This window comes from Lactuca serriola, chromosome 6, assembly GCF_051521515.1.
Source record: "Lactuca serriola cultivar US96UC23 chromosome 6, Lser_US96UC23_V15, whole genome shotgun sequence".
Lineage (NCBI taxonomy): Eukaryota > Viridiplantae > Streptophyta > Magnoliopsida > Asterales > Asteraceae > Lactuca > Lactuca serriola.
Genome location: NC_136413.1, coordinates 96,996,673 through 97,009,391, shown reverse-complemented (window position 1 = coordinate 97,009,391; position 12,719 = coordinate 96,996,673).

Genomic DNA, 12,719 nt, shown 5'->3' with positions numbered 1-12,719 from the left:
CCCCAGACAGTATCAAATGAAAGATACGTCTTGTAAGGTCAAAAAAAAGAAAACAGACCCCAGACAGTATCAAATGAAAGATATGTGTTGTAAGGTCAAAACAGAGAAAACAGACCCCAGACAATATCAAATGAAAGATATGTCTTGTAAGGTCAAAACAGTATGACTCTGAAAATGAATTACCAGCATACAGTGTAAATTGCCGGTGAAATAGCGTTACCTTCAGGCCAAAGAATTATAAGGTAACCCGGGATACTCGTAACCATACTGACTAGAGTACCAGACGCCCTACAAGCGTCTAAAATATGACATTTGTCACCCGTTGGCTTGGTAGGCCAGGTGTACCTAGCAGTCTGGGTGTGGGGTTGTCAATCCCGTATAGATCTATACACATAATGTCCGCTCTCCCTACAAGAGATTTTGGTTACAACTAGACGATGGAGAAGGTCGTGTCCTGAAGATGCATCCCAAATAGTGGGTAGAGACTTCCAAATAGTGAGTAGTGTGTAAGTGCTGAACTAGAGGTAGAGACTTCCAAATAGTGGGTAGTGTGTTTCTAATGTAAGTGTAAACTAGAGATAGAGACTCTTAACTGAACTGACTAGAGCATACCTGTACGTCCATACTCGTATACATAATATATAACTAATGAAACAAACGACCTTCGAACGGCCATCCGATCCCACCAGACCACATCTTAATGAAGAAAAGGAAATAGGGCGGACAAACCTTGCTAAGTCCTTCAATTCACTACATATATGCATCTAGACAAGCATAGACACACATCTAACTACAACTGAGTGTGTAACAAGTAGGAGTGATTCTTGTGAAGTAGGAGTGTCAAACGAGTGAAGTAGGAGCGGTCGTAAGTGAAGTAGGATTGTCGAACAGTATAAGCGTATCACGAAGGTAGAGACGACGATAAGTGAAGTAAGAGCGTCGATCAGGTATAAGCGACTACAAGTATAAGCGATATAGAGACAATAACCGGTATAAGCGTATCACGAAGGAAATGCGTTATCAAGTAGGAGTTTTAAATAAGTAAAAGCGAAGCAGTAGTAACAAACAAGTAAAAGTATACATCGTGAAAGGAACTTTGATGAAAACCTTGGAAACCTTTATATTTAGAAAAATCGCATTTGATGTTCTTGATAAAATAAGTTTGAAAGCCTTTAAAATCTTTGGAACCTTTATAAACCAGTTTAAAATGAATTTAGATAAAACAGTATAAGTAAGAGTTTTGAAACCATTGGAATCTCTTGAAAACCATTATAGTGTCCTACTCGGTAAAACAGTGGACAGTGTGGTAAAATCTTGTGCATGCGGGTTATCAATAACATGTGATTGATATGATAACTGGCATGTTTAACTTGTATTCCCCCCCCCCCCTATAAAACATGTAAAAATATTAAAAGGTTCATTCAGGGGTATGTACTCACCTGGTATAAGTAGGTCTGACGAAGGTGCCGTTTGGGCGTTCGGTGTCACGTAAGGACTCGAACACACTCAATGACCTATTTAACATATGATAACATATGTTCACATACAATTAGTATATTTAATACTAATGAAACACATATACGCACTCTAAGGAGCGGAAAACACTTTGGATAAGTGTTTGGGGTGTCCCGGGTAGCGTCTAAAGGCGTGTATGGCTTAGGAATGGAGTTTACTCTCCGAGAGTAAACCCTTTATATGATGTTTACGGCCCGGGGACTACTCACCATGAGTTTACGACCGTTAACTCTTGGTGAAGGGTTCTAGTGTGTTTAAGGCTTCTAGCTTGTTCATGGAATTATTCTAGGTCCAAAACTATATAGTGTGAATGAGTTTAAGGTCTTTAAGGGCTCCATTAGGGAGTTTACAGCCCAGGGACAACTCCTAAGGGAGTTTACGGCCGTAAACTCTCATTCCTTGAGTTTTGTTAAGTTTCAAGCCCTTAATACCTTGCTAGTAATTTATAATGAAGTGTGAGGCCATTTGGGGGAATTAAAACTATCATTTTGGCACATTTAGGGGTGTTTACGGCCTTGGTACATACCTGGGCCGTAAACTCCTTTTCCCCCTTCATTTTGATGTGCTTAAATGGTTTAAACCCAAAATACCAAGTCCCTAAATTATGTATGAAGCCTAAGGGTGATTTAGGAGTGTTTTTGGGCACTTTTGCAAGGTTTAGAGGTGTTTACGGCCTAAGCATGTGCTTGGGCTGTAAACTCTCTTTTATGCCTCAAATCATTGTGTTTTAATGTTTAAACACTCCTAGGCTAATACCTCAATTTATTTCCAAGCCTTTAGGAACATTTTGGGGTTATTTTGGCCTCTTTTAAGGTGTTTACGGCCTAAGGAGGAGTTTAGGCCGTGAAATCCTTTTCAACAGCTTAAATGGTCCAATTCTAAGCTATAAACATGAATCATAATGTTTAAAGTAAGCTAGGGTAAGTGGACTTACGATTTGGAAGCGTTTGGTTGCGGATTTAGGGCGAAAACGAGTCTAGAGAGAGAGAGTATAGAGAGAGAGTGGAAAAGCTCCAAATGGAGTTTACTCCCCTTTATATATGGGTGGGAGTTGGAGCTCAGTGGAATTCTACCCAATACTGCCGTTATACGGGGCTTTTGGTCGCACCCGATTTAGTGGTCGTAATAATAAAAACTAACTTTTTCCATTTAAATGGAAATGTGTGTTATGTGTTTTTATTTCCTTTTATCACGACTTAACGGCATATTAAACGTAAACAAATCAAATGTTTATTAAATTGACGACCTCTAATTAACGGAACTTTTATAAAATGAAATATTCCGTTAACGGTAACGGGGAAATGTAACGGAACAACTTGGGTTGTCACACGCAGGGTTATGGCCGAGCACCAGCGTCCGCATGGTAAGCTGCAGCCGTTAGAGATTCCCAAGTGGAATTGGGAATAAATTACCATGGATTTTATCACCAAATTGCCAAGGACTGCGAGAAGGTTCGATGCAATTTGGGTGATTGTGGACAGGTTGACGAAGAGCGCTCATTTCCTTGGTATCAGTGAGAGCTCTTCCGTGGAGAGATTGGCAGAGATGTACGTGAGAGAGGTGGTATCGTGGCATGAATTGCCAATCTCGATTGTCTCAGATCGAGATATACGTTCCACTTCCAGATTCTGGAAGAAGTTTCATGAGGAATTGGGTACGAGACTGCATTTTAGTACCGCATACCACCCACAGACTGACGGGCAGAGTGAGCGGACAATTCAGACGCTCGAGGACATGCTCCGAGCATCTGTGTTGGATTTCGGTGGGAGTTGGGACGCGTACTTGCCCTTGGCAGAGTTTTCCTACAACAACAGACACTATTCGAGCATTGGTATGCCACCCTTTGAGCTGTTGTATGGGAGGAGGTGTCGGACCCCCATTTTCTGGGGAGAGGTAAGGCTGCGTGGGATGGGTAGTACCGAGATCGTGCTTCAGATGATGGAGCAGATTCAGCAGGTCAGACAGAGGTTGTTGACCGCTCAGAGTCGTCAAAAGAGTTATGCGGACAGGCGCCGGTCCGAGCTCGAGTTTCAGGACGACGACTTCGTGCCGCTGAAGGTCTCTCCTTGGAAAGGAGTGATTTGATTCAGGAAGAGGAGCTAGTTGGGGCCTGATATATCGATCCTTTCAGGGTGATCGCGAGGGTAGGCAGGGTAGCCTACCATTTGGAGTTACCTGCAGAGTTGGTCAGATCCATGACACTTTCCACGTGTCGCAGTTGAGAAAGTGTATAGCCGACGAGTCGGTAGTGGTGCCATTAGAAGATATTCAGGTGGATGAGAGCCTGAACTATATTGAGAAACCGGTGGCAATTAGAGATCGGAAGATCAAGGTTCTGAGGAACAAAGAGGTGCCTCTGTTGCAGGTCCAGTGGCAGCATCGGAAAGGGTCAGAGTTGACTTGGGAGCTAGAGCGTGAGATGCGCGTGTAGCATCCAGAGTTGTTTGTAGAGTGAGACTTCAAGGGAAAAGTCTAACTCTAGTGGGGGAGAATTGTAACACCCGGATTCCCAGGTATATTAATTATTCCTTTTATTTTTGGAGATTGAGAGGGGACTCGGCGAGTTGGTGTTTAGACTCGCTGAGTATGGTCACGGATTCGTATCCGGGTTCACAGCCGGACTCGACAAGTTCATGAGTGGACTCGGCGAGTCCATGCTGTTTAATGAAACCCGAATTTTCTGGGTTTGGGACCTATTTAAAGGCCCTTAGGGTCGTCATTTGTGGTTACCAAACCCTAGAGAGAAACCCTAAAAGATCTAGAGCATTTGTGAGGAAGGAAAGGCCATTCTTGATCATTTTGTTGGTGTAGTTGCAAGAAAGAGGTAAACAAGGCAAGAGGAGGCTGAAGGAGGTGCGATTTTGGTGACTTCAGAGTTCATAGACTTCATATTGAGGTATTTACTCGGACCTTCTTCATTTTTGGTGTTGATTCTTAGAGTTAGGGTTTTCTAACCCCTTTAGAGGATGAACATGTGGAGCAATTGGTCCCTTCTCGATTTTATGCTTTGGATCTGGACCCAAAGAGGTCCAGAGACCTTAACCCTTGGAGCTTTATGAGTTATTTTGGGAGCCATAAACTTAGGATGTTATTTTTTGGGGCTAAATCACCAAGTTAGACCATCTAGATGTTATATGAGTGTCAAGGTCTCAACTTTACGTGATTATCCTGCTTGGGAAGGTCAGATCTATGGATTAAGGGAACAGATCTGACCTCAGGAGGTCTAGGGAGTTTGTGCATGGCATGAACTCGCCGAGTCCAAAGAGCAGACTCGGCGAGTAGGGTGAGGGTTTCCCGTAAATCACTCAGTGTGTAGACTTGCCGATTTGGGGAAATAACTCAGTGAGTCAGGGAGAGTTAGGGGACTGGAGTTCAAGGCAGAACTCGCCGAGTTGTTCTAGAGACTCGGCGAGTTGAGTCGGGGTGGCCCCGCGATTCATGCTAGGTGTGACTCGTCGAGTAAGGGAGGGACTCGACGTGCCAAGAGGGACTAAGAGAGTTAGTAGACACGTGTAGACTCACCGAGTCGCCCAAGTGCACTCGACAAGTCGGGTCAAAGTTTGACCGTTGACTTTTGTTGACTTTTAGGGTTTGGTCAACAATGTGGCCTTTGAGTTGATAAGAGGAGTAAAATGGTCTGTCACCTAGAGAGGGTTGAGTCTAGTCCCGAGAGTTATATTTATGAGAATATTTACTTTGTTTGATTAGGTGGAGGCTAGATCATATTTCTACCGAGTCAGAGATATACCGAGACATTTGAGGTGAGTCTTGTCACTATACTTTACCTAGTGTGGTAATAGAGTTATGTGACAGAGTATTCTAGAGTAATATGCCAGTGTATTTTCATGATATTATGTGTTGTGATTTATTGTGATATGTGATATGCATGATTCAGAGTGTACAGAGTTAGGACCAGTGGGTCCACAGAGTTCTGGGACCAAGAGGGTCCCACAGAGATATTCGACCAGAGAGTCAACAGAGTTACAGCCTTGAGTGGCTGATATGTGTTTATGTGGTATTTTGGGGAACTCACTAAGCATTTATGCTTACAGTGTTATGTGTGGTGTTTCAGGTACCAGTGATGATCGCGGGAAGGCGCCGGCATGACTCGTATACACGCATATTGGAGTTCATATGTTTTGATCTTGGGGTTTTGTATTGAGATAATGATGATACAATGTTTTAAAATGTGGATGTGAATGAAAATATATGGTTTTTAAAATGCGAAAATTTATTTGAATTTTTTCGGTGTTACAGAAGGGGGTGGATTTCCGGTGAGGCCCTGAGTAGTAATCAACATTTGATACCCTTCGGTAAAGACTTTGCAAGGCCCCAGTTTTGACCTTCCCCGAGGGAATCGAGGATTTGTTGTTTTTTGCGATGCGTCCATCATTGGGTTGGGAGCGGTCCTCATGCAAAGAGGACGAGTGATAGCTTATACTTCGCGGAAGCTGAGTCCGCATGAAACGAGATATCCCACACATGATCTTGAGTTAGGAGCAGTGGTTTTCTCTCTCAAGATTTTGAGGCGTTACCTTTATATGGTCCGCTGTATTATCTACATGGATCATAAGAGTTTGAGGCATATTATGGATCAGTTGAACCTGAACATGAGGCAGTGCAGGTGGCTGGACGTAGTCAATGATTATGACTGCGAGATCCTTTACCATCCGGGTAAATCGAACGTGGTGGCGGATGCCCTGTGCCGCAAGTCAGCTAGATCTTCTGTTCCTATGTCATGTATGAGGATATATGTGGATTCTCACTTGCGGGTTTGATTAGGGAGGCTTAGACTGAGGGTGTTCGAGAGGAGAATTGGAAGATTGAGAGGATCAGGGGTGAGATCACTAGATTTGTGTCGGACAGTCGTGGTTTGTTGACCCGTCGTGGGAGGGTGTGGGTTCCTGTGTTGGAGGAGGCTCATAAGTCTCGTTTTTCTATCCATCCGAGGGCCACCAAGATGTATCCAGATCTAAGCTTGAGTTATTGGTGGCTATTCATGAGGAGGGAGATTGATTGGTACGTCGAGAGGTGTTTGACCTGTAGGATGGTCAAGGCCGAGCATCAGAGGCCGCATGGCAAGCTAAAACATGTGGAGGTTCCCATGTGGAAACGGGAGCAGATTTTGATGCACTTTATCACCAAGTTGCCAAAGACGACAAAGGGTTTTGATGCTATTTGGGTCATCGTGGATTGAATAACCAAGAGTGCCCATTTTCTGGCAATTCGGGAGAGCTCTTCGGCCGAGAAGTTGGTCGATGTGTATATTCGCGAGATCGTTGCTCACCATGGGGTTTCGGCCTCTATTTTTTCAGACTATGATGTTCAGTTCACCTCCCGATTATGGTAGAAGTTTCATTAGGAACTGGGCATGAGGCTGCATTTCAGCACGGCTTATCATCCGCAGACTGATGGCCAGAATGAGCGGACCATTCAAACCCTCGACGATATGCTGCAAGCATGCGTCATAGATTTTGGTGGGAGATGGGGCTCCTACCTACCTGTGACAACCCATTATTTTCGTTATTGTAAAAGTCAAACTAAATCAAACTTATTGTTTTGATTTACTTATTTAAGGTCAGATGATAACCAATATGTGTTTAAAATCCTTTTATTAGAAGTGCAATGCTTAATCCAAGAAGTCTCGCATGGGCCACAAATCCTCGGTTCGCAGTCGAGAACCCACTTTGGGCCGCAAACACTCTTCGGACCGCAAACATGCGAACCTTCCATTTTCGGCCGAGAACCCACTCCGGACCGCAAACCCTCAGTTCGCAGCCAAAAACTCCTTTCTGACTGCAAACCTCTCTCTTATCCACTCGGTGTGAGAACCAATGCATGTATCCCATCATCGATTTCAGCCCTATTCATATGGAGGGACCGAAAACACATCCTCACTTCTACACTTCTGGCCGAAAACACCATTTTTACTATCAAGAACACAAACCGAAAACCCCTCATTCTCTCTCAGCTATCATCGAAAATCCTTCAAAAATCCTTTGTATCTCCTTCAGATCTTGCTTAGAACATCAAGTGTTCTTCATTTCATCAAGATCCTCAGCCGAAAACCCTCGAATCTCCTTGGTTTCACTAAGAACACCAAGATCTTCATTGGGCCGAAAACCCAAAGGGCTGGCCAAAAACTCATTGCAGCCTTCCTAAATCGCTTCTAACACTCTTATTTGTAAGTGAAACTTACAAATTAGTCTATTTCCTTTACGTACTTGCGATTATATTCACTAATCGTAAACACATATATTACGTGAAATGCTTTTAGGACTTGTTTTTTCCTCAGGATCTAACTTGTGGAAAACATTCTATATCGAACCTTCAAACGAATCACTCACATAAGGTGAGTTCATACCCCTACAATTTACCTTTTTCAATGTTTTTAGGGGGGAATACAAGTAGAAAACAATTTAATTGTGTAACTCTTACATGTGAAGACAAAGAAACGAAGGATTTCTGATGCTTATAAATATTGTTAAAATCGTTTCAAAACTCTTTTAAACTATTTTAGATTTATGTTTATATCAAAATCATATTCGTTTGTATATTTATGTATAATAATGCTTTAACGGACTTAGAACTATTCTAAACACCGTAACTCCTGTTCCTTATTTGGTTGTAAGCTTAGGGTAGGATCACTAGTCCGGCTGTCGGCTAAATCATAACTATACATGCTAAATATATACATGAATATTAAATCTCATTTTCAAGAACATACTTAACTCAGTTGCATATGTTGGGCAATTGAGTCTTTTCTCCAAATCATTTACAGTTCAAACAAAACGTACTAGTAAACTATAATAGGTATAGTTTAGAGAATCAATTCATAATATTTTCTAGATCAGAGAAACAATACATTAATCAATACCTTCATACTACTACATTTCATTACAAAGTATACTATTCATTTACAAGAACAAGAAGGAACTTACATGCTATGAATGAACAAGTTAACTAGAATGTGAAATACTATTTCATGACATAACAATATTCTTGCTAAGTCATGTTTTGTAACCAAAGTCTCCTAGAGAGAGAACGTGAGTTTGTGTATAGATCTATACATGAATGACCATCCCACACCTTGCTGCTAGCTACAGTGGGACCTACAGGTCTACAGGTGACAAATGTCATATCATTTTCAACGCCTGAAGAACGCCATGTTTTATACTAGTCAATTAGGCATGGTTATAACCTTAATCACATTAAAACCTTAACTAACCAATTCAGTTACAAGACAGTTAATTCATCAGTAATGTATTTTAAACAATACTACTGTAAATCTTCATTTTCCATTACATACAGACAGTGATATTATCACATGAGCAATGCATACTATTTTTCTAGTAAAGATGGTTTACAAATATGGAAAACATACATTTTATACTATTTCAAGTACAAACATACATTTTATACTATTTCAAGTACAAACATACATTTTACACTTTTTCATGAGAACAAAACATATAAACAGTTTGGTCTTGGGTAGAAGACTACTTTTCATTTAAGCAGAAAATATAGGATTTTCTGGGAAGTACACTAACATTTACATGAAGCAATTACGAACATTTTGACACTAAAAACTTATGAACTCACCAACTTAAATGTTGATACTCTCTTTCAAAATACCTTGTATTCTCAGGGAACCAGTAGATAGGTACATTGGATCAGGTTTTGGAGAAGACGGAGCATGTTTAGAATCGTCTTCTATTTTTGCTTTACATTTTTGGTGTCATACAACAATACAAAGAACACACATGTATTAACAATTTTATTAACGCAATGGGTGTTGTTGCTTGTTTTACTATTGTGCATTGTTATGATACTATACATGACGTCCTCCGCCCCCAAATGTTTCCATCATCTTGGTTTAGAGGTGTGGCACTACCCCTTGTTGAGTTTTTCTACAACAATAGTTTTCACTCCAGTATCGGTGCTCCGCCATTTGAGCTCTTATATGGGCGGAGATGTCGCACCCCAGTCTGTTGGGGCGAGGTTGGCCATAGGGTCATGGGTCAGACTGAGATGATCCAGCGGATCAGGTAGAGATTGCAGACTGCATAAAGTCGGCAGAAGAGCTATGCCGACTGATGTTGATCTGAGTTGGTGTTTTAGGTCGGTGACATGGTGTTGCTGAAGGTCTCACCTTGGAACGGTGTAATTCACTTTAGGATGAGGTAGAAGTTGCGTCCCCGATTTATTGGACCATTTCGGGTTATTGTTAGGGTTGGCGGTGTTGCTTATAGATTGGATCTTCCGGAGGAGCTCAATCAGATTCATAGCACTTTCCACGTTGCACAGTTGCGGAGGTGCGTTTTTGACAAGGATGCAGTGGTATTGTTTGATGATATTCAGGTTGATGAGTGCATGAACTATGTCAAGAGGCCGGTAGCTATTCTAGAAAGGAAGTTAAAGGTTTTGCATAGCAAGGAGGTACCTTTGGTAAAGGTACAGTGGCAGCATCGGGAGGGATCTGAGTGGACCTGGGAGCCGGAGGCTGAGATGCGGGAGCATTATCCGGATTTGTTCCTCGCAGCAGGCTTTGAGGACGAAGATTAGTTCAAGTGGGGGAGAGTTGTAACATCCTGACTTCCAGGTATGAGATTTATTCCTTAAAAGGCAAATTCCCTTTGGAACTCGTCGAGTTCATGACCTCAACTCGACATGTTGAAGACTTTTGGGCCGTGCATATTTTTGGACCAACTCGACGAGTTGGAGAGGAAAACTCAACGAGTTGGTAGCTGATTAAGATATCCTAATTTTTAGGGTGTTGCATCCTAGTTAAAGGCCTTATACCCTTTGGATGGCCTCCTTATCAGTCTCCCCTATCCAAAAAACCGTAGTTCGTGCATCCTCACCCATATTTGTGTGTGTTTGAGCTTGAAGAGTGATTTCTTGGTGTTCTTTTGAAGGAGCTTGAAGTTTGAGGTGGCTTGATTGAAAGAGAGGCTACAAATCCATAATCTACTCTTTTGTTGTAGTCATTTTGAGGTATAAAGTCGACACCTTGCTTATCTATTGCTTAGATCTCTTCCTTGGAAGTCTATTGTCATATTTGGCTCATTTTTTGGGATTTTTCTCGGGTTGAGTATTTCATGAAGTTATTGTTGGAATAGTGTCTAAGGTTGCAACTATATTAGGCAAGTATTTGAACCGGTTGTGCATGGTCCTTTTGGGTTGCCTTCACCATAGCAACTTGACAGGATGATTTACAATGAGAGAAGTAATATTATTGATATATTATGAGAATAATATAAGGAATAATATTATTATTATTTGATTAATATAAGTCATAAATTAATTAGGAATTAATTTGGTGACTTAAAGAGATTAATTGAATAAAGGATCATAAACTGTCAATTGTATGATAGTTGTACTTTGGGCTATAATCCCTTATGGATAAGGGGTGACAGTTTTGAGGGCTTTGGATAGACCTTGGAATCATCCAAGACTTATCATTAGGGTATTCGATTGCTTAGGGCCTAAGTTATCCAATTATGGTTTAAGGGTGAAACCCTAGGAGCCTTACAAGTATAAATAGACCCAAGGGGTTAATGAAATCAGCACTCTTGCCTTTGGAAGAACCCTGTCCGATTTCTAGTTCCCTCCCCTCTCTCTCTGATCATCCTCTTGCTAAGTTGGTGTTTGTAAGCCATTAGAGGAGTGACAATTGTGACTCTAAGCTCCAAGGACAAGAAGATTCAAGCAAGCAACTTGAGGTAATCTTCTAGATCTGTTTTTCTTATGTTGTTACCTAGATCTATTGTTCAAAAGTCTTGGATTCAATGCATGTTCAATTAGAGAAACCTAGATCCAAGCATTACGGTTTGTATGTGCACATAGGAATGTTCATATGGCTAAAACCCATCAGTGGTATCAGAGCCTAGGTTGGTTTCTATTGAATTGATGCATTGGTTGCTTGATTGTTGCTTGCAAAATTCGAATTTTGTCATTCTGCCTGATGAACTCGGCGAGTCCCATAGTGGACTCGGCGAGTAGGCTCAACTCGGCGAGTCCATTGTGGTACTCGGCGAGTTCGAGTGTCAGAAAGAGCTAATTTCAGGATTTCTTGTTGTTCATCCTTTGGATACTTACCTTAATCTTAATAGGTCAATATAAATTCGATTTTAAGATATATTTGAGTATATTCTTGACCTAATTGAAGATATTTATCAATTAATTGAATATTAATTTCCTTATGTGATAATTGATTAATTATTTTAATTAAATTGGTAAATTGTTTTGCAAGAAATAATTAAATAAATCAAATATGGATAATTATGTGATTAAATGTTAATTTAGATTATTTGTTATTTGATCCACTATTTTTTGAAAAGTTTAAAACTTGCCCTCAAGTTTTAAAATTTATGTTTTTGTGATTAAAAGTTTAATTTAGACAATTTAAATTTCAAACCCTAGAATTTTACAAGTTTAAAATTCAACTCTATACTAATATAATATTACAAGATTAATATATATATATATATATATATATATATATATATATATATATATATATGTGTGTGTGTGTGTGTATAATTAAAATGCTAGTCTTACCGTTAGTAGGCCTCATTCACGAAGCCGGTCTATAAGATGGGTATAAGGTTGCGACCTATAAAATGGCGCTTAATGGGTGTACACTCACACCCACCGCTTGCTTGATCGGTGGAGGGTCGTTAGCCGAACGGGTAGGATATGGTAACCTCATCTCCTCATTCAAAGTATAATATGAAATACAAAGTAACTACATGTTTTTCAAAAATTCCCAATCCTAGTTACTTTAGGAAAAGTGAATTGATGCAATCCCATGAAATTACACTTTGCACCCTTGCTAACAAGTTAGTGGAGCGTGTGTGGTTTACCGACACACTAATTGGTTCTAAGCAAAGGTGGAAAAGGGTGATTCATTGTTTATCATAGTTCGATGGAGCGTGTGTGGTTTACCGGCACATCGAATAGGTGATTGTTACAATGAAGGCACCGTGTGAATTTGCATGGTAATTCACACCCACTTTGTGATCCTCGGTATCCCAGTCATAAACGAGAGGGGCATATCGAGATTTAAACATGCTATTGAAAAGTTCAATGAATCTCATCGAAACCTAGGAATTCTCAATACATTTAGAACTTAAAGTTAGGTTTTCATGGTGGAGCATTAGTGAATCGTCATTCACTTACCTTCAAATTGTTTGCATGTT